The sequence below is a fragment of the Haliotis rufescens genome, unplaced genomic scaffold, assembly GCF_023055435.1.
Source record: "Haliotis rufescens isolate VD_foot unplaced genomic scaffold, xgHalRufe1.0.p SCAF_5, whole genome shotgun sequence".
Lineage (NCBI taxonomy): Eukaryota > Metazoa > Mollusca > Gastropoda > Lepetellida > Haliotidae > Haliotis > Haliotis rufescens.
In genome coordinates, this window is record NW_025964223.1 from 16,910,674 (window position 1) to 16,933,534 (window position 22,861).

Consider the following 22,861-nt stretch of genomic DNA (forward strand, 5'->3'; position numbering starts at 1 on the left):
GAGTGTACATAGAGAGACAAGGAGACAGAGGAGAGAGAGACAGGGAGTGGGAGGAGAGAGAGTCAAGGGGAGTGTACATAGAGAGACAGGGAGACAGGAGAGAGAGACAGGGAGCGGAAGAGAGAGAGTCAAGGGGAGTGGAAGAGAGAGAGTCAAGGGGAGACAGAGGAGAGAGAGACAGGGAGTGGGAGGAGAGAGAGTCAAGGGGAGTGGAAGAGAGAGAGTCAAGGGGAGACAGAGGAGAGAGAGACAGGGAGTGGGAGGAGAGAGAGTCAAGGGAGTGTACATAGAGAGACAGGGAGACAGGAGAGAGAGACAGGGAGTGGAAGAGAGAGAGTCAAGGGGAGTGGAAGAGAGATAGTCAAGGGGAGACAGAGGAGAGAGAGACAGGGAGTGGGAGGAGAGAGAGAGTCAACGGAGTGTACATAGAGAGACAGGGAGACAGGAGAGAGAGACAGGGAGTGGAAGAGAGAGAGTCAAGGGGAGCGGAGGAGAGATAGTCAAGGGGAGACAGAGGAGAGAGAGAGACAGGGAGTGGGAGGAGAGAGAGTCAAGGGGAGTGTACATAGAGAGACAGGGAGACAGAGGAGAGAGAGAGACAGGGAGTGGAAGAGAGAGAGTCAAGGGGAGTGGAAGAGAGAGAGTCAAGGGGAGACAGAGGAGAAGGAGAGGGAGGAGAGAGAGTCAAGGGGAGAGTACATAGAGAGACAGGGAGACAGAGGAGAGAGAGAGACAGGGAGTGGAAGAGAGACAGTCAAGGGGAGTGGAAGAGAGAGAGTCAAGGGGAGACAGAGGAGAGAGAGACAGGGAGTGGGAGGAGAGAGAGTCAAGGGGAGTGTACATAGAGAGACAGGGAGACAGAAGAGAGAGACAGGGAGTGGAAGAGAGAGAGTCAAGGGGAGTGGAAGAGAGAGAGTCAAGGGGAGACAGAGGAGAGAGAGAGACAGGGAGTGGGAGGAGAGAGAGTCAAGGGTAGTGTACATAGAGAGACAGGGAGACAGGAGAGAGAGACAGGGAGTGGAAGAGGGAGAGTCAAGGGGAGCGGAAGAGAGCGAGTCAAGGGGAGACAGAGGAGAGAGAGAGAGACAGGGAGTGGGAGGAGAGAGAGTCAAGGGGAGTGAGCAGATAGAGACAGGGAGACAGAGAGAGAGAGAGAGAGAGAGGGGGAGGGAGGGAGGAGAGGAGAGAGACAGGGAGTGGGGGGAGGGAGAGTCAAGGGGGGGGAGGAGAGAGCATCAGGGAGAGGGGGGGAGAGACTGGAGAGGAGGAGAGAGATATAGAGAGGGAGGAGATATAGTGCATGTAGATAATTCAACACGCGATATACGTAAAAGTCGCGCCGTCATTTAGCTGGAACAGTGCTGAGTGCGGCGTTAAAACAACAAACAATAAAGTCGCCACACATAATTCATCACATGGCAAGTATCGACGGACCCGTGTATCATTCAACAATTACTACATGATCCTAGCATCAAGCATATATCATTCCCCATGCGACCAGCATCACACTGCATGTATATAATTCAACATGCGACTAATATCACATTCCATGTAATTAGTGAATGTTGACTGTAATGTATTCGATGTAACACGATTCACCAGAACCCTTGGTCAGACGTTACAGTTTACCACATAGATCCCAGTGCGCTGATTGTACTGCGTATTTATTATGCAACCTAAGTTTTCCTCCTTGTATTGTGTGTACACATCAACATACACTGGCTTGTTCCTGATTCAGGTTGAACAACACATCTGAATTCCAGCATGAATAGGCCGCCTAACACATTCTAAGTCAACAGAGATAGCACAGCCCCAGCTCGGCGCAGAAACACAATCTCATTCTTAAATACTGGCTCACGGTAAAACTACAAACACGATCACGATTTCCGTGTAGCGCCTGCCAGGTCATATCGACACCAATAGTGTTGGCGTTCTACCGGTGGGTGTAGTGTTGTCCTTCTAGCTGAGTGTAGTGTTGTCCTTCTACCTGAGTGTAGTGTTGTCCTTCTACCTGTGTGTGTAGTGTTGTCCTTCTACCTGAGCGAAGTGTTGGCGTTCTACCTGAGTGTAGTGTTGTCCTTCTACCTGTGTGTGTAGTGTTGTCCTTCTACCTGAGTGAAGTGTTGTCCTTCTACCTGAGTGTAGTGTTGTCCTTCTACCTGAGTGTTGTGTTGTCCTTATACCTGAGGGCAGTGTTGTCCTTCTACCCGAATGTAGTGTTGTCCTTCTACCTGAGGGCAGTGTTGTCCTTCTACCCGAATGTAGTGTTGTCCTTCTACCTGAGTGTAGTGTTGTCCTTCTACCTGAGTGTAGTGTTGGCGTTCTACCCGAGTGTAGTGTTGGCGTTCTACCCGAATGTAGTGTTGTCCTTCTACCTGAGTGTAGTGTTGTCCTTCTACCTGAGTGTAGTGTTGGCGTTCTACCCGAGTGTAGTGTTGGCGTTCTACCCGAGTGAAGTGTTGTCCTTCTACCTGAGTGTAGTGTTGTCCTTCTACCTGAGTGTAGTGTTGTCCTTCTACCTGTGTGTGTAGTGTTGTCCTTCTACCTGAGCGTAGTGTTGGCGTTCTACCTGAGTGTAGTGTTGTCCTTCTACCTGTGTGTGTAGTGTTGTCCTTTTACCTGTGTGTGTAGTGTTGTCCTTCTACCTGAGTGTAGTGTTGTCCTTCTACCTGAGTGTAGTGTTGTCCTTCTACCTGAGCGTAGTGTTGTCCTTCTACCTGAGTGTAGTGTTGTCCTTCTACCTAAGTGTAGTGTTGTCCTTCTACCTGAGTGTAGTGTTGTCCTTCTACCCGAGTGTAGTGTTGACCTTCTACCTGAGTGTAGTGTTGTCCTTCTACCTGAGTGTAGTGTTGTCCTTTTAGCTGAGTGTAGTGTTGTCCTTCTACCTGAGTGTAGTGGTGTCCTTCTACCTGAGTGTAGTGTTGTCCTTCTACGTGAGTGTAGTGTTGTCCTTCTACCTGAGTGTACTGTTGTCCTTCTACCTGAGTGTAGTGTTGTCCTTCTACCTGTGTGTGTAGTGTTGTCCTTCTCACTGAGCGTAGTGTTGGCGTTCTACCTGAGTGTAGTGTTGTCCTTCTACCTGTGTGTGTAGTGTTGTCCTTTTACCTGTGTGTGTAGTGTTGTCCTTCTACCTGAGTGTAGTGTTGTCCTTCTACCCGAGTGTAGTGTTGTCCTTCTACCTGAGTGTAGTGTTGTCTTTCTATCTGAGTGCAGTGTTGTCCTTCTACCTGAGTGTAGTGTTGTCCTTCTATCTGAGTGTAGTGTTGTCCTTCTACCTGATTGTAGTGTTGTCCTTCTACCCGAGTGTAGTGTTGTCCTTCTACCTGAGTGTAGTGTTGTCCTTCTACCTGAGTGTAGTGTTGGCGTTCTGCCGTTGGGTGTAGTGTTGTCCTTCTACCTGAGTGTAGTGTTGTCCTTCTACCTGAGTGTAGTGTTGTCCTTCTACCTGTGTGTGTAGTGTTGTCCTTCTACCTGAGCGTAGTGTTGTCCTTCTACCTGAGTGTAGTGTGGTCCTTCTACTTGTGTGTGTAGTGTTGTCCTTCTACCTGAGTGTAGTGTTGTCCTTCTACCTGAGTGTAGTGTTGTCCTTCTACGTGAGTGTTGTGTTGTCCTTCTACCTGAATATGTAGTGGTTGAGTGAGTGTGTGAGTGTGTGAGTGAGTGAGTGAGTGAGTGAGTGAGTGAGTGAGTGAATGAGTGAGTGAGTGAGTGAGTGAGTGAGCGAGTGAGTGAGTGAGTAGGTGTGTGGGTGTGTGGTATGGTTGAGTGAGTGAGTGAGTGAGTGAGTGAGTGAGTGAGTGAGTGAGTGAGTGAATGAGTGAGTGAGTGAGTGAGTGAGTGAGTGAGTGAGTGAGCGAGTGAGTGAGTGAGTGAGTGAGTAGGTGTGTGGGTGTGTGGTATGGTTGAGTGAGTGAGTGAGTGAGTGAGCGAGCGAGCGAGCGAGTGAGTGAGTGAGTGAGTGAGTGAGTGAGTGAGTGAGTGAGTGAGTGAGTGAGTGAATGAGTGAATGAGTGAGTGAGTGAGTGAGTGAGTGAGCGAGTGAGTGAGTGAGTAGGTGTGTGGGTGTGTGGTATGGTTGAGTGAGTGAGTGAGTGAGTGAGTGAGTGAGTTGGTTGGTGAGTGAGTGAGTGAGTGAGTGAGTGAGCGAGCGAGCGAGCGAGCGAGCGAGCGAGCATTTTTGGAGTCATATCACATATTACACCCGTGTTGAGAATCGAACCCCACCGCACCAGGCAGGTATGCGAGATATACAGTACCGTCAGTCCAGGAAGAAGCCGAATCGCACCACTTCCCCCATCAGCAGCCACGTTGAAGTGTAACCATATAACATGTCCTATTCATCGGTAAAGTGATGGTGTGAAGTTCGGGAAAACAAATAAGCTGTCACTTTAACATGCGCGTATCATTGAACCACAACGAAAATGGATGTTATCTTTCAGTCACACGCTCTAGCATAATGATTATTGAGTATATATCCGTCAAGACAATAGCTGACCACTTGTGATGAACCCATCCCCCTACCCACCCCACCCCCATCCCCACCCCACCTCCAACCCCACCCCCACGCCCTCCTCCAACACATGCGAGCGCACACGCATACATAAAATGTATTGCTCATAAAGTTAAGGCAACTTACCACATTCTCACTAACATTTAGAACACAATATCAATTGGAGACCATTTCATATTCGGTGGGGGCAGGTTAGGGGAATACATACATGTATGACTTAATCTGCAGCATCAAAACCAGATATGTATTTATTTGCAACTATGAATCTATAGCATCTTGCAATAATGTATTTCTTGTGCCAGACAACGTCTTTGTTTTCCAGTAAAGCATAATTGTTTTTTCAAGAATTCTCTTTGACAATGATTTTTTTTATTAATGTACAGCGTAGGGAAGGGCGGAAAGGCATCTAACATTAACTCGTTTTGACGCTGTCAATGTCACGATCACTGCTGAATAATGTTTTTTTACACACACATTATAAGGATCGTGGCTTTCGTCCCTTTGAAATAACATGAACAATAGCATTGTTATGAAGGAGATCACCACCAACTCACTGAAACAGCATTGTTAGGATCGTGACGGGTAGAAGCATGTCAAATATGTGCAGTGACGAAGCGGCAACCAGGATGCTTAATACAAGCTGCTACTTCCTAGATGAAATGTGTTCATTAATGCTGGTACATACAGACTGCTATCTCATTGTTACTATTTTTTTCTTTCATGTTATCTGAGGGCGGTCGGGTAGCCTTGTGGTTAAAGCGTTCACTCGTCCCGACATGGGTACAATGCGTGAAGCCCATTTCTGGTGTCCCCCGCCGTGATATTGCTGGAGGGGGCACGGCTGGCCCAGTCGTCTAAGGCGCCGCGATTCGCTGTGCAGAGTTGCGTCCCTTGGGCACGCCAGAAACCTATGATTGTGGGTTCGAATCCCGGTTCGCCCCGATTATGTTTCTAGGTTTGTCAGCACCATACCCGTGCTCGTGGGTTTCACCGAAGTGGTAAACGTCTGAGACCTGCATCACTTCGGGCTTTTTCTCCCATATTAAGCTGACACGCCGCGATATGACTGGAATACTGTTAAAAGCGGCGTTAAACCCAACTCACTCACTCACTGATATTGCTGGAATATTGCTAAAAGCGGCGTAAAACCAATCTCACTCACTCTCTCACCTACCTATCTACCAGTTTATACCGTACAACCCTCTTCTATTCCTACTGGTATTGTCATAGCGACTGATTTACGACTACCATTGTCTGAAGTACATTTGACTCCAAAGGCTAATTACCCTGTAGCCATGACATGTATATGTCTCCATATCTTAATTGTCATTATTTATAAGACAATAATCCCCGTTGTTAATCCTCACCAACATTTCATTGTATTTTGACTGTCAGTCAGCCTGGACTACCATATCATTTCCCTTTAACTACTGCTTTTTATAGTATGGCATTTATTGCCCCCTGAACTGTGTCGGTTCATCACGCCCATATGTCCAATGTCCAAAGCAACGTCATTGTCTCTTGGTCTGTCCATTGTTGTTCATTATATATATGTGTTACCATTACATTGTGTTAGTCAAGCTTGGTATTCCGAGTGCTGGTGTAGGGACGACCTCGAGCAGGATGTGCTGCTCGTAGGAAACGTCCTGAGGTGAGCTGGAGCTCCGCTCACCTCTTGTACGCCTGAGCTGGAAGGTCCGCTCATCGCTGTGTTTGTGTTGTCAGAGCAGGTATTCCGCTCATTGTGCAATTGTTGTTTATTGTTTACATGTTGTGCATAAAGCGTTCCGGGACAGTGATGTCGATTTTGTTCTTTATTCCCCCAAGAACTCATTCCCTGTCAACATGCTCGTTGCCAGTATAATAACTTGACCTATTGACACTGTTAATAATACACTTGTCGTACCTAAAATATGTATAAAGTATATCAAATGGTCGGTCCTCTTTTTGGAGGAAATGTTTGCGTGAAACCTAGATTATTCACTACAAGAAGATGTGGTGGTCATTTTGTTTGTTTTTGTTTGTTTGTTTGTTGTTAAACGCCGCACTCAGCAATATTCCAGCTATATGACGGCGGTCTGTAAATAATCGAGTCTGGACCAGACAATCCAGTGATTAATATCATGAGCATCCATCCACGCAATTGGGATCGATGACATGCATCAACAAAGTCAGCGAGCCTGACCCCCCGATCCCGTTAGTCGCCTTTTACGACAAACAGAGTCACCTTTTACGGCAAGCATGGGTTGCTGAAGACCTGTTCTACACCGGATCTTCACGGGTCTGGTGGCCATTTTGAAATGAAATTGTATTTTTAGTGTTGTTGCCTGGGCCAGTTTGTTGTGTTACAACTTGGGAGAAGAAGACTTGCAGGTTCTGCATGTGACCGAGTTGACCAATCAGACCTGACACTCAGCACGGGGTGGAAGGACTGGGTGATCAGGATTCCAAACAAATTGCAAACCCAACTACTCTTTCGCTGATGATATGGATGGTGACGCAGGATGTATGTGGGTGCGGGATGGTTGTGAGCGATGATGGTTGTAGATTGTTTAAGATGCGGTTGGGTGGTGATGGTTGTAGACAGCTGCTGGACGTGAGACTGTTGATAGTGTGCGGAATGAGGGTTGTGGACAAGTGTGTATGGTGAGGGTCGATGATGTGGGTGCCACTGTGAAGCAATTCCTACATCAATGTGTGCTTCAGTGTAGTTTCTCCTGCACCAATGTGTGCTACTGTGAAGCATTTCCTGCATCAATGTGTGCTTCAGTGTAGTTTGTCCTGCACCAATGTGTGCTACTGTGAAGCATTTCCTACATCAATGTGTGTTACAATGCAGTATTTCCTACATCAATGTGTGTTACAATGCAATATTTCCTACGTCAATGTGGTCCACTGTGAAGCATTTCCTACATCAATGTGTGCTTCATGGTAGTTTGTCCTGCATCACTATGTGCTACTGTGAAGCATTTCCTACATCAATGTGTGCTTCAATGAAGTTTGTCCTGCACCAATGTGTGCTACTGTGAGGCATTTCCTGCATCAATGTGTGCTTCAATGAAGTTTGTCCTGCACCAATGTGTGCTACTGTGAAGCATTTCCTGCATCAATGTGTGCTTCAGTGTAGTTTGTCCTGCATCACTATGTCCTACTGTGAAGCATTTCCTACATCAATGTGTGCTACAGTGTACTTTCTCCTGCACCAATGTGTGTTACTGTGAAGCATTTCCTACATCAATGTGTGCTTCAGCGTAGTTTGTCCTGCATCAGTGTGTGCTTCTGTGAAGCATTTCCTGCATCAATGTGTGCTTCAGTGTAGTTTGTCCTGCATCACGATGTGCTACTGTGAAGCATTTCCTGCATCAATGTGTGCTTCAGTGTAGTTTGTCCTGCACCAATGTGTGCTACTGTGAAGCATTTCCTGCATCAATGTGTGCTTCAGCGTAGTTTGTCCTGAATCAATGTGTGCCACTGTGAAGCATTTCCTGCATCAATGTGTGCTTCAATGTAGTTTGTCCTGCACCAATGTGTGCTACTGTGAAGCATTTCCTACATCAATGTGTGCTTCAATGTAGTTTGTCCTGCACCAATGTGTGCTACTGTGAAGCATTTCCTGCATCAATGTGTGCTTCAATGTAGTTTGTCCTGCACCAATGTGTGCTACTGTGAAGCATTTCCTACATCAATGTGTGTTACAATGCAGTGTTTCCTACATCAATGTTTGCTTCAGTGTAGTTTGTCCTGCACCAATGTGTGCTACTGTGAAGCATTTCCTGCATCAATGTGTGCTTCAGTGTAGTTTGTCCTGCATCATGATGTGCTACTGTGAAGCATTTCCTGCATCAATGTGTGCTTCAGTGTAGTTTGTCCTGCACCAATGTGTGCTACTGTGAAGCATTTCCTGCATCAATGTGTGCTTCAGCGTAGTTTGTCCTGCATCAATGTGTGCCACTGTGAAGCATTTCCTGCATCAATGTGTGCTTCAATGTAGTTTGTCCTGCAGCAATGTGTGCTACTGTGAAGCATTTCCTACATCAATATGTGTTTCAATGTAGATTGTCCTGCATCAATGTGTGCTACTGTGAAGCATTTCCTACATCAATGTGTGCTTCAATGTAGTTTGTCCTGCACCAATGTGTGCTACTGTGAAGCATTTCCTGCATCAATGTGTGCTTCAATGTAGTTTGGCCTGCACCAATGTGTGCTACTGTGAAGCATTTCCTACATCAATGTGTGCTTCAATGTAGTTTGCCCTGCACCAATGTGTGCTACTGTGAAGCATTTCCTGCATCAATGTGTGCTTCAATGTAGTTTGTCCTGCACCAATGTGTGCTACTGTAAACCATTTCCTACATCAATGTGTGTTACAATGCAGTATTTCCTGCATCAATGTGTGCTTCAGTGTAGTTTGTCCTGCACCAATGTGTGCTACTGTGAAGCATTTCCTGCATCAATGTGTGCTTCAGTGTAGTTTCTCCTGCACCAATGTGTGCCACTGTGAAGCATTTCCTACATCAATGTGTGCTTCAGTGTAGTTTGTCCTGCATCAATGTGTGCTTCAGCGTAGTTTGTCCTGCACCAGTGTGTGCTACTGTGAAGCATTTCCTGCATCAATGTGTGCTTCAGTGTAGTTTGTCCTGCATCAATGTGTGCCACTGTGAAGCATTTCCTACATCAACGTGTGCTTCAGTGTAGTTTGTCCTGCACCAATTTGTGCTACTGTGAAGCATTTCCTGCATCAATGTGTGCTACAGTGTAGATTGTCCTGCATCAATGTGTGCTACTGTGAAGCATTTCCTGCATCAATGTGTGATTCAGCGTAGTTTCTCCTCCATCACGATGTGCTACTGTGAAGCATTTCCTGCATCAATGTGTGCTTCAATGTAGTTTGTCCTGCAGCAATGTGTGCCACTGTGAAGCATTTCCTGCATCAATGTGTGCTTCAATGTAGGTTGTCCTGCAGCAATGTGCCACTGTGAAGCATTTCCTGCATCAATGTGTGCTACAGTGTAGTTTGTCTTGCAGCAATGTGTGCCACTGTGGAGCATTTCCTGCATCAATGTGTGCTTCAGTGTAGTTTGTCCTGCACCAATGTGTGCTACTGTGAAGCATTTCCTACATCAATGTGTGTTTCATACAGTATTTCCTACATCAATGTGTGTTACAATGCAGTATTTCCTACATCAAAGTGTGCTTCAGGGTAGTTTGTCCTGCACCAATTTGTGCTACTGTGAAGCATTTCCTACATCAATGTGTGTTCAATGCAGTATTTCCTACATCAATGTGTGCTTCAGTGTAGATTGTCCTGCACCAATGTCTGCTACTGTGGAGTATTTCCTGCATCAATGTGTTTCACTGTGCAGTATTTCCTGAATCAATCTGTGTTACTGCGCTGTATTTCCTGACTCAATGTGTTTTACTGGTCAGTAGTTACTGACACAATGTGTGCTTCTATGCAGTATTTACTTACTCAATGTGTGCTACTGTGCAGTATTTACCGAATCAATGTGTGTCACTGTGCAGTATGTCCTGAATCAATGTGTGTCACTGTGCAGTATTTCCTGAATCAATGTGTGTTACTGTTCAGTATTTCCTGAATCAATGTGTGTTACTGTGCAGTATTTCCTGACTCAATGTGTGCCACTGTGAAGCATTTCCTGCATCAATGTGTGCTTCAGTGTAGTTTGTCCTGCACCAATGTGTGCTACTGTGAAGCATTTCCTGCATCAATGTGTGCTTCAGCGTAGTTTGTCCTGAATCAATGTGTGCCACTGTGAAGCATTTCCTGCATCAATGTGTGCTTCAATGTAGTTTGTCCTGCACCAATGTGTGCTACTGTGAAGCATTTCCTACATCAATGTGTGCTTCAATGTAGTTTGTCCTGCACCAATGTGTGCTACTGTGAAGCATTTCCTGCATCAATGTGTGCTTCAATGTAGTTTGTCCTGCACCAATGTGTGCTACTGTGAAGCATTTCCTACATCAATGTGTGTTACAATGCAGTGTTTCCTACATCAATGTTTGCTTCAGTGTAGTTTGTCCTGCACCAATGTGTGCTACTGTGAAGCATTTCCTGCATCAATGTGTGCTTCAGTGTAGTTTGTCCTGCATCATGATGTGCTACTGTGAAGCATTTCCTGCATCAATGTGTGCTTCAGTGTAGTTTGTCCTGCACCAATGTGTGCTACTGTGAAGCATTTCCTGCATCAATGTGTGTTACAATGCAGTATTTCCTGCATCAATGTGTGCTTCAGTGTAGTTTGTCCTGCACCAATGTGTGCTACTGTGAAGCATTTCCTGCATCAATGTGTGCTTCAGTGTAGTTTCTCCTGCACCAATGTGTGCCACTGTGAAGCATTTCCTACATCAATGTGTGCTTCAGTGTAGTTTGTCCTGCATCAATGTGTGCTTCAGCGTAGTTTCTCCTGCATCACTATGTGCTACTGTGAAGCATTTCCTGCATCAATGTGTGCTTCAGTGTAGTTTGTCCTGCATCAATGTGTGCCACTGTGAAGCATTTCCTACATCAACGTGTGCTTCAGTGTAGTTTGTCCTGCACCAATGTGTGCTACTGTGAAGCATTTCCTGCATCAATGTGTGCTACAGTGTAGATTGTCCTGCATCAATGTGTGCTACTGTGAAGCATTTCCTGCATCAATGTGTGATTCAGCGTAGTTTCTCCTCCATCACGATGTGCTACTGTGAAGCATTTCCTGCATCAATGTGTGCTTCAATGTAGTTTGTCCTGCAGCAATGTGTGCCACTGTGAAGCATTTCCTGCATCAATGTGTGCTTCAATGTAGGTTGTCCTGCAGCAATGTGCCACTGTGAAGCATTTCCTGCATCAATGTGTGCTACAGTGTAGTTTGTCTTGCAGCAATGTGTGCCACTGTGGAGCATTTCCTGCATCAATGTGTGCTTCAGTGTAGTTTGTCCTGCACCAATGTGTGCTACTGTGAAGCATTTCCTACATCAATGTGTGTTTCATACAGTATTTCCTACATCAATGTGTGTTACAATGCAGTATTTCCTACATCAAAGTGTGCTTCAGGGTAGTTTGTCCTGCACCAATGTGTGCTACTGTGAAGCATTTCCTACATCAATGTGTGTTCAATGCAGTATTTCCTACATCAATGTGTGCTTCAGTGTAGATTGTCCTGCACCAATGTGTGCTACTGTGGAGTATTTCCTGCATCAATGTGTTTCACTGTGCAGTATTTCCTGAATCAATCTGTGTTACTGCGCTGTATTTCCTGACTCAATGTGTTTTACTGGTCAGTAGTTACTGACACAATGTGTGCTTCTATGCAGTATTTACTTACTCAATGTGTGCTACTGTGCAGTATTTACCGAATCAATGTGTGTCACTGTGCAGTATGTCCTGAATCAATGTGTGTCACTGTGCAGTATTTCCTGAATCAATGTGTGTTACTGTTCAGTATTTCCTGAATCAATGTGTGTTACTGTGCAGTATTTCCTGACTCAATGTGTGCCACTGTGAAGCATTTCCTGCATCAATGTGTGCTTCAGTGTAGTTTGTCCTGCACTAATGTGTGCTACTGTGAAGCATTTCCTGCATCAATGTGTGCTTCAGCGTAGTTTGTCCTGCATCAATGTGTGCCACTGTGAAGCATTTCCTACATCAATGTGTGCTTCAATGTAGTTTGTCCTGCAGCAATGTGTGCTACTGTGAAGCATTTCCTGCATCAATGTGTGCTTCAATGTAGTTTGTCCTGCAGCAATGTGTGCCACTGTGAAGCATTTCCTGCATCAATGTGTGCTTCAGTGTAGTTTGTCCTGCACCAATGTGTGCTACTGTGAAGCATTTCCTACATCAATGTGTGTTTCAATGCAGTATTTCCTACATCAATGTGTGTTACAATGCAGTATTTCCTACATCAATGTGTGCTTCAGTGTAGTTTGTCCTGCACCAATGTGTGCTACTGTGAAGCATTTCCTACATCAATGTGTGTTCAATGCAGTATTCCTACATCAATGTGTGCTTCAGTGTAGATTGTCCTGCACCAATGTGTGCTACTGTGGAGTATTTCCTGCATCAATGTGTTTCACTGTGCAGTATTTCCTGAATCAATCTGTGTTACTGCGCTGTATTTCCTGACTCAATGTGTTTTACTGGTCAGTAGTTACTGACACAATGTGTGCTTCTATGCAGTATTTACTGACTCAATGTGTGCTACTGTGCAGTATTTACCGAATCAATGTGTGTCACTGTGCAGTATGTCCTGAATCAATGTGTGTCACTGTGCAGTATTTCCTGAATCAATGTGTGTTACTGTTCAGTATTTCCTGAATCAATGTGTGTTAAAATGCAGTATTTCCTACATCAATGTGTGCTTCAGTGAAGATTGTCCTGCACCAATGCGTGCTACTGTGGAGCATTTCCTGCATCAATGTGTTTCACTGTGCAGTATTTCCTGAATCAATCTGTGTTACTGCGCAGTATTTCCTGACTCAATGTGTTTTACTGGTCAGTATTTACTTACTCAATGTGTGCTACTGTGCAGTATTTCCTGACTCAATGTGTGCTACTGTGCAGTATTTACCGAATCAATGTGTGTCACTGTGCAGTATGTCCTGAATCAATGTGTGTCACTGTGCAGTATTTCCTGACTCAATGTGTGTTACTGTTCAGTATTTACTGAATCAATGTGTGTTACTGTGCATTATTTCCTGACTCAATGTGTGCCACTGTGAAGCATTTCCTGCATCAATGTGTGCTTCAGTGTAGTTTGTCCTGCACCAATGTGTGCTACTGTGAAGCATTTCCTGCATCAATGTGTGCTTCAATGTAGTTTGTCCTGCACCAATGTGTGCTACTGTGAAGCATTTCCTGCATCAATGTGTGCTTCAGTGTAGATTGTCCTGCACCAATGTGTGCTACTGTGAAGTATTTCCTGCATCAATGTGTTTCACTGTGCAGTATTTCCTGAATCAATCTGTGTTACTGCGCAGTATTTCCTGACTCAATGTGTTTTACTGGTCAGTAGTTACTGACACAATGTGTGCTTCTATGCAGTATTTACTTACTCAATGTGTGCTACTGTGCAATATTTCCTGACTCAATGTGTGCTACTGTGCAGTATTTACCGAATCAATGTGTGTCACTGTGCAGTATGTCCTGAATCAATGTGTGTCACTGTGCAGTATTTCCTGAATCAATGTGTGTTACTGTTCAGTATTTACTGAATCAATGTGTGTTACTGTGCAGTATTTCCTGACTCAATGTGTGCCACTGTGAAGCATTTCCTGCATCAATGTGTGCTTCAGTGTAGTTTGTCCTGCACCAATGTGTGCTACTGTGAAGCATTTCCTGCATCAATGTGTGCTTCAGTGTAGTTTGTCCTGCATCAATGTGTGCCACTGTGAAGCATTTCCTGCATCAATGTGTGCTTCAATGTAGTTTGTCCTGCAGCAATGTGTGCTACTGTGAAGCATTTCCTGCATAAATGTGTGCTTCAATGTAGTTTGTCCTGCACCAGTGTGTGCTACTGTGAAGCATTTCCTGCATCAATGTGTGTCACTGTGCAGTATTTCCTGAATCAATCTGTGTTACTGCGCAGTATTTCCTGACTCAATGTGTTTTACTGGTCAGTAGTTACTGACACAATGTGTGCTTCTATGCAGTATTTACTTACTCAATGTGTGCTACTGTGCAATATTTCCTGACTCAATGTGTGCTACTGTGCAGTATTTACCGAATCAATGTGTCATTGTGCAGTATGTCCTGAATCAATGTGTGTCACTGTGCAGTATTTCCTGAATCAATGTGTGTTACTGTTCAGTATTTACTGAATCAATGTGTGTTACTGTGCAGTATTTCCTGACTCAATGTGTGACACTGTGAAGCATTTCCTGCATCAATGTGTGCTTCAGTGTAGTTTGTCCTGCATCAATGTGTGCCACTGTGAAGCATTTCCTGCATCAATGTGTGCTTCAATGTAGTTTGTCCTGCAGCAATGTGTGCTACTGTGAAGCATTTCCTGCATAAATGTGTGCTTCAATGTAGTTTGTCCTGCACCAGTGTGTGCTACTGTGAAGCATTTCCTGCATCAATGTGTGTCACTGTGCAGTATTTCCTGAATCAATCTGTGTTACTGCGCAGTATTTCCTGACTCAATGTGTTTTACTGGTCAGTAGTTACTGACACAATGTGTGCTTCTATGCAGTATTTACTTACTCAATGTGTGCTACTGTGCAATATTTCCTGACTCAATGTGTGCTACTGTGCAGTATTTACCGAATCAATGTGTCATTGTGCAGTATGTCCTGAATCAATGTGTGTCACTGTGCAGTATTTCCTGAATCAATGTGTGTTACTGTTCAGTATTTACTGAATCAATGTGTGTTACTGTGCAGTATTTCCTGACTCAATGTGTGACACTGTGAAGCATTTCCTGCATCAATGTGTGCTTCAGTGTAGTTTGTCCTGCATCAATGTGTGCCACTGTGAAGCATTTCCTGCATCAATGTGTGCTTCAATGTAGTTTGTCCTGCAGCAATGTGTGCTACTGTGAAGCATTTCCTGCATAAATGTGTGCTTCAATGTAGTTTGTCCTGCACCAGTGTGTGCTACTGTGAAGCATTTCCTGCATCAATGTGTGTCACTGTGCAGTATTTCCTGAATCAATCTGTGTTACTGCGCAGTATTTCCTGACTCAATGTGTTTTACTGGTCAGTAGTTACTGACACAATGTGTGCTTCTATGCAGTATTTACTTACTCAATGTGTGCTACTGTGCAATATTTCCTGACTCAATGTGTGCTACTGTGCAGTATTTACCGAATCAATGTGTCATTGTGCAGTATGTCCTGAATCAATGTGTGTCACTGTGCAGTATTTCCTGAATCAATGTGTGTTACTGTTCAGTATTTACTGAATCAATGTGTGTTACTGTGCAGTATTTCCTGACTCAATGTGTGACACTGTGAAGCATTTCCTGCATCAATGTGTGCTTCAGTGTAGTTTGTCCTGCACCAATGTGTGCTACGGTGAAGCATTTCCTGCATCAATGTGTGCTTCAATGTAGTTTGTCCTGCACCAATGTGTGCTACTGTGAAGCATTTCCTGCATCAATGTGTGCTTCAGTGTAGATTGTCCTGCACCAATGTGTGCTACTGTGGAGTATTTCCTGCATCAATGTGTGTCACTGTGCAGTATTTCCTGAATCAATCTGTGTTACTGCGCAGTATTTCCTGACTCAATGTGTTTTACTGGTCAGTAGTTACTGACACAATGTGTGCTTCTATGCAGTATTTACTTACTCAATGTGTGCTACTGTGCAATATTTCCTGACTCAATGTGTGTCACTGTGCAGTATTTACCGAATCAATGTGTGTCACTGTGCAGTATGTCCTGAATCAATGTGTGTCACTGTGCAGTATTTCCTGAATCAATGTGTGTTACTGTTCAGTATTTACTGAATCAATGTGTGTTACTGTGCAGTATTTCCTGACTCAATGTGTGCCACTGTGAAGCATTTCCTGCATCAATGTGTGCTTCAGTGTAGTTTGTCCTGCACCAATGTGTGCTACTGTGAAGCATTTCCTGCATCAATGTGTGCTTCAATGTAGTTTGTCCTGCAGCAATGTGTGCCACTGTGAAGCATTTCCTGCATCAATGTGTGCTTCATTGTAGTTTTTTCTGCACCAATGTGTGCTACGGTGAAGCATTTCCTGCATCAATGTGTGCTTCAGTGTAGTTTGTCCTGCATCACTATGTGCTACTGTGAAGCATTTCCTGCATCAATGTGTGCTTCAATGTAGTTTGTCCTGCACCAGTGTGTGCTACTGTGAAGCATTTCCTGCATCAATGTGTGTCACTGTGCAGTATTTCCTGAATCAATCTGTGTTACTGCGCAGTATTTCCTGACTCAATGTGTGTCACTGTGCAGTATTTCCTGAATCAATCTGTGTTACTGTGCAGTATTTCCTGAATCAGTGTGTGTCACTGTGCAGTATTTCCTGAATCAATCTGTGTTACTGTGCAGGATTTCCTGACTCAATGTGTGCTAGTGTGCAGTATTTCCTGAATCAATGTTTGCTACTGTGCATTATTTCCTGATTCAATGTTAGTCACTATGCAGTATTTCCTTAATCGATGTGTGCTACTGTGCAGTTTCTCCTGAATCAATGTATGTAACTGTGCAGTATTTACTGACTCTATGTGTGCTACTGTGCAGTTTCTCCTGAATCAATGTGTGTTACTGTGCAGTATTTACTGACTCTATGTGTGCTACTGTGCAGTTTCTCCTGAATCAATGTGTGCTACTGTGCAGTATTTACTGACTCAATGTGTGTCACTATGCAGTATTTCTTGAATCAATGTGTGTTACTGTGCAGTATTTCCTGACTCAGTGTGTGCTACTGTGCAGTATTTCCTGACTCAATGTGTGGTAGTGTGCAGTATTTACTGACTCAATGTGTGTTATTGCGCAGTATTTCCTGACTCAGTGTGTGCTACTGTGCAGTATTTCCTGCATCAATGTGTGTCACTGTGGAGTATTTCCTGACTCAGTGTGTGCTACTGTGCAGTATTTACTGAATCAATGTGTGTTACTGTGCAGTATGTCCTGAATCAATGTGTGTTACTGTGAAGCATTTCCTGAATCAATGTGTGCCACTGTGAAGCATTTCCTGAATCAATGTGTGTTACTGTGCAGTATGTCCTGCATCAATGTGTGTTACTGTGCAGTAGTTACTGACTCAATGTGTGTTACTGTGCAGTATGTCCTGCATCAATGTGTGTTACTGTGCAGTATTTCCTGACTCAGTGTGTGCTACTGTGCAGTATGTCCTTAATCAATGTATGTTACTGTGCAGTAGTTACTGACTCAATGTGTGTTACTGTGCAGTATGTCCTGCATCAATGTGTTTTACTATGCAGTATTTCCTGAATGAATGTGTGATACTTTGCAGTATGTCCTGAATCAATGTGTGTTGCTGTGCAGTATGTCCTGACTCAATGTGTGTTACTTTGCAGGATTTCCCACATGAATGTGTCACTGTGCAGTATATCCTGCATCAGTTTAGGTTGCTGTGCAGTTTCTCCTGAATCAGTGTGTGTTACTGTGCAGTATTTCCTGAATCAATGTGTGTTACTGTGCAGTATTTCCTGAATCAATGTATGTCACTGTGCAGTATTTCCTGAATCAGTGTGTGTTACTGTGCAGTATTTCCTGAATCAGTGTGTGTTACTGTGCAGTTTTTCCTGAATCAGTGTGTGCTACTGTGCAATATTCCTGCATCAGTGTATTTTCCTGATATACTTTTCCTCGTGTTTTGAAAGAAAAGTATATCATTACATATTGTTTTGTAATATACACATCGTATCTTGTTTCCTGTTGAAAAACATATATTCTGTAACATTGTATGTTGTAATAAACACTGTACGGCAGAATTTCGACACCCATTTTCCTGTGTGTGTTTCTAAACGCATACTGTATCAGCAAATAGTGTATTTTAATCTGAATTGTGCAGCTGATGTGTTTATTCCAGCCATGTAAATAGGACTGTATCATTTGAAAGGTTTATTGTCATGGCGGTGTGTCATACTACTTTACGATACATACATAATGTTCCCATTATGTCACACGAAAGAGGTGAAGAACATAGCTAGGGTCTATAAATAGGTCCACGCTTGCTGCTTATCGGTGTTTATCTGTACTTCAACTCAGTTAAGTAAATTCAGTGATGGAAATCAATCTTAATGTTATTCTTGTAGAATTGATTGTGTAGACCACTAGACAGCGCCGTGTGGTGTGGGTCGAGTTCAGCCATGACCAGGGTCGGTGTGGGTCGTGATCAGGGTCGGTGAGGGTCGTGATCAACCATAACCAGGGTCGGTGAGGGTCGCGATCAGCCATGACCAGGGTCGGTGTGGGTCGTGATCAGGGTCGGTGAGGGTCGTGATCAACCATAACCAGGGTCGGTGAGGGTCGCGATCAGCCATGACCAGGGTCGGTGAGGGTCGCGATCAGCCATGACCAGGGTCGGTGTGGGTCGTGATCAGCCCTGACCAGGGTCGGTGAGGGTCGTGATCAGCCATGACCAGGGTCGGTGTGGGTCGTGATCAGGGTCGGTGTGGGGCGTGATCAGCCATGACCAGGGTCGGTGTGGGTCGTGATCAGCCATGACCAGGGTCGGTGTGGGGCGTGATCAGCCATGACCAGGGTCGGTATGGCCCGAGATCAGCCATGAACAGGGTCGGTGTGGGTCGTGATCAGCCATGACCAGGGTCGGTGTGGGTCGTGATCAGCCATGACCAGGGTCGGTGAGGGTCGTGATCAACCATGACCAGGGTCGGTGAGGGTCGTGATCAGCCATGACCAGGGTCGGTGAGGGTCGTGATCAGCGATGACCAGGGTTGGTGTGGGTCGTGATCAGGGTTGGTGTGGGTCGTGATCAGCCATGACCAGGGTCAGTGTGGGTCGTGATCAGGGTCGGTGAGGGTCGTAATCAGCCATGACCAGGGTCGGTGAGGGTCGTAATCAGCCATGACCAGGGTCGGTGTGGGTCGTGATCAGCCATGACCAGGGTCGGTGAGGGTCGTGATCAGGGTTGGTGTGGGTCGTGATCAGCCATGACCAGGGTCAGTGTGGGTCGTGATCAGGGTCGGTGAGGGTCGTAATCAGCCATGACCAGGGTCGGTGAGGGTCGTAATCAGCCATGACCAGGGTCGGAGTGGGTTATGATCAGCCATGACCAGGGTCGGTGAGGGTCGTGATCAGGGTTGGTGTGGGTCGTGATCAGCCATGACCAGTGTCAGTGTGGGTCGTGATCAGGGTCGGTGAGGGTCGTAATCAGCCATGACCAGGGTCGGTGAGGGTCGTAATCAGCCATGACCAGGGTCGGAGTGGGTTATGATCAGCCATGACCAGGGTCGGTGTGGGTCGTGACCAGGGTCGGAGTGGGTTATGATCAGCTATGACCAGGGTCGGTGAGGGCCATTCAATCGGGTAATGGAGGAAGCGGGTGTGTGGCTCATTGGATAACTAGGTCACAGCGTACAACATGAACTACAGTAACATAAAACCTTAAACAAGTACACGTTCATACACGTTCGTGTCAGGAAGATGTCCTCACCTGTTAGAGTTTGGTATCCACTGTCCCAGGATGAAGGTACAAACCTCCTACATCAATTGATCTTCTCTCTTGATACGATCTGTCTGGACACCACCTGTCTCTCCTGTACCTGGTATGGGGTTGCTATACTCTTGTATGGCCGATGTCAACAGTTATCTACATGTTTGAAGTGTGTCACACACTATTAAAGTGGGGAACCAGCTAACACACAACTCTCCCTCATTCTCATGACGCGTCTCGTCTCACAAACCCGGCTTCCATGGTCGTGTCAGTGAGTGTTCGGTGGACCGGGAAGTAGAATGTATTCACAAGTAGAGTGTCGCTAGGCGGGTTGGGTCGCCCACTACTCGCTGGTTCGTCAGTTGTTACTGTACATGAATAATGCGAGAACCTACAGCGACTTCCGGGCAGATAAGGGTAGAAGTCCCAATACATCCGTCGTCTGTTTAGTCGCCGATTGTTCAACATTGAACATCTATCAAAATAGGATATACGCGTCACGAACGATATTACATAATGATAGTTGATAACTTGAGGTCTACGTGACTTGTCACACGTTTGATATCATTATCATCATAAAACATAGTGTAACTATTTCGGGAGTTTATAAACTTTTATGACTCTCTTCATTACCTAGACCATCATATCCGACGGAGTATAGATGTCTGGTCCTCACGGCTGATTCATACACCCGTTCCATATATCAAGTAACCCGTAAGAATTCCGGGTCAGAATAACCCAGGCTGGCCGATAGTGGCGACTAAATGTTATGGGTGACTTGGTCGATTTGTTGTACCCCGACCTAGCTCAGAATATGAGTCACTGGATTGTCGGGTGCAGACTCGATATTTACAGGCCGCCGTCATTTGTAGCTGGAACAGTGGTGAGTGCGGCGTTGAACAACAAAACAAAATATGACAGATATACAGACAGACGTTATGTAGCTTGTATAATGTGACAACAACTTACATAAACTTACATTAACAATATATGCTTCAGTTTGATCACGTTACCGAGTGTACACCTTTGGCATATATTTGTACAAACAAGAGATGACATAGATGCGTAAAAATTTGCATACGTGTTAACAGGGTCTGGAACGTGACCACACGCTCTTGTATTCTGTCGAGTTACCCTACGAGGAGGTCAGTGACTGGATACTGAATGACAACGCACTTTGAAGTACTCTGCAGTACCACCCCAAGCCGGGCACTTCATCCACACATGTATATGCCGCCTACGACAGGCGAGTCATTTGGGCCTAAGGGGAGTCATCAGAGCCGAGGCTCAAGTAACTCTAGAGTCGTCTGATGATTGCACCCCATTTGTTTTACATATTGTGAAATTACCAGATTTTATAGAACAGGGTCGTTTGAGCCTGAGACTCAAGAATCGTGTGTAGAACAGGGGGAGTAGTTTAAGCCTCATACTCAAGAATCGGATATAGATTAGGGGGAGTAGTTTGAGCCTGATACTCAGGAATCGGATATAGAACAGGGGGAGTAGTTTGAGTTTTGTATTAAAGAATCGGATATAGAATAGGGGGAGTAGTTTGAGCCTGATACTCAGGAATCGGATATAGAACAGGGGGAGTAGTTTGAGTTTTGTATTAAAGAATCGGATATAGAATAGGGGGAGTAGTTTGAGCCTGATATTAACGAACTGGATATAGAACAGGGGGAGTAGTTTGAGCCTGATATTAACGAATCTGATATTGAACAGGGGGAGTAGTTTGAGCCTGATGTTAGAGAATCGGATATAGAACAGGGGGAGCAGTTTCAGCCTGATATTAAAGAATTGGATATAGAACAGGGGGAGTAGATTGAGCCTGATGTTTAAAAATCGAATATAGAATAGGGGGTGTAGTTTGAGCCTGATATTAAAGAATCGGATATAGAACAGAGGGAGTAGTTTGAGCCTGATATTAAAGAATCGGATATAGAACAGGGGGAGTAGTTTGAGCCTGATATTAAAGAATTGGATATAGAACAGGGGAAGTAGTTTGAGCCTGATATTAACGAATCGGATATAAAACAGGGGGAGTAGTTTAAGGCTGATATTAAAGAATCGGATATAGAACAGAGGGAGTAGTTTGAGCCTGATATTAAAGAATTGGATATAGAACAGGGGGAGTAATTTAAAACTGATATTAAAGAATCGGATATAGAACAGGGGATGTAGTTTGAGCCTGATATTAAAGAATTGGATATAGAACAGGGGAAGTAGTTTGAGCCTGATATTAAAGAATCGGATATAGAACAGGGGAAGTAGTTTGAGCCTGATATTAACGAATTGGATATAGAACAGGGGAAGTAGTTTGACCCTGATATTAACGAATTGGATATTGAATAGGGGGAGTACTTTGAGCCTGGTGTTGAAAAGTCGGATATAGAACAGGGGAAGTAGTTTCACCCTGATATTAACGAATTGGATATAGAACAGGGGAAGTAGTTTGACCCTGATATTAAAGAATTGGATATAGAACAGGGGAAGTAGTTTGACCCTGATATTAACGAATTGGATATAGAACAGGGGAAGTAGTTTGAGCCTGATATTAAAGAATTGGATATAGAACAGGGGAAGTAGTTTGACCCTGATATTAAAGAATTGGATATAGAACAGGGGGAGTAGTTTGAACCTGATATTAAAGAATCGGATATAGAACAGGGGGAGAAGTTTGAGCCTGATATCAACGAATCGGATATAGAACAGGGGGAGTAGTTTGAGCCTGATACTCAAGAATCGGATATAGAACAGGGGGAGTAGTTTGCGCCTGATATTAAAGAATCGGATATAGAACAGGGGGAGAAGTTTGAGCCTGATATTAAAGAATCGGATATAGAATAGGGGGAGTAGTTTGAGCCTGATATTAAAGAATCGGATATAGAACAGGGGGAGTAGTTTGACCCTGATATTAAAGAATCGGATATAGAACAGGGGGAGCAGTTTGAGCCTGATTATAAAGAATCGGATACAGAACAGGGGGAGTAGTTTGAGCCTGATATTAAAGAATCGGATATAGAACAGGGGATGTATTTTGAGCCTGATATTAAAGAATTGGATATAGAACAGGGGAAGTAGTTTGAACCTGATATTAACGAATTGGATATAGAACAGGGGAAGTAGTTTGAACCTGATATTAAAGAATCGGATACAGAACAGGAGAAGTAGTTTGAACCTGATATTAAAGAATCGGATACAGAACAGGGGAAGTAGTTTGAGCCTGATATTAACGAATTGGATATAGAAC

General features: G+C 44.6%; 1 protein-coding gene across 2 annotated transcripts in view; it reads right to left on the bottom strand.

Annotated features, from left to right (window-relative positions):
- LOC124113641 overlaps positions 1-20,136 on the bottom strand; it is a 28,869-nt gene extending 8,733 nt beyond the window's left edge. The window contains exon 1 of one of the 2 annotated variants that reach the window (XM_046474099.2): positions 19,612-20,136. The gene's annotated coding sequence lies outside the window, so the exon portion shown is untranslated. The remainder of the gene's footprint in view (positions 1-19,611) is intronic. The other variant, XM_046474100.2, reaches the window with a different exon arrangement.
- Positions 20,137-22,861: the final 2,725 nt, after the last annotated feature.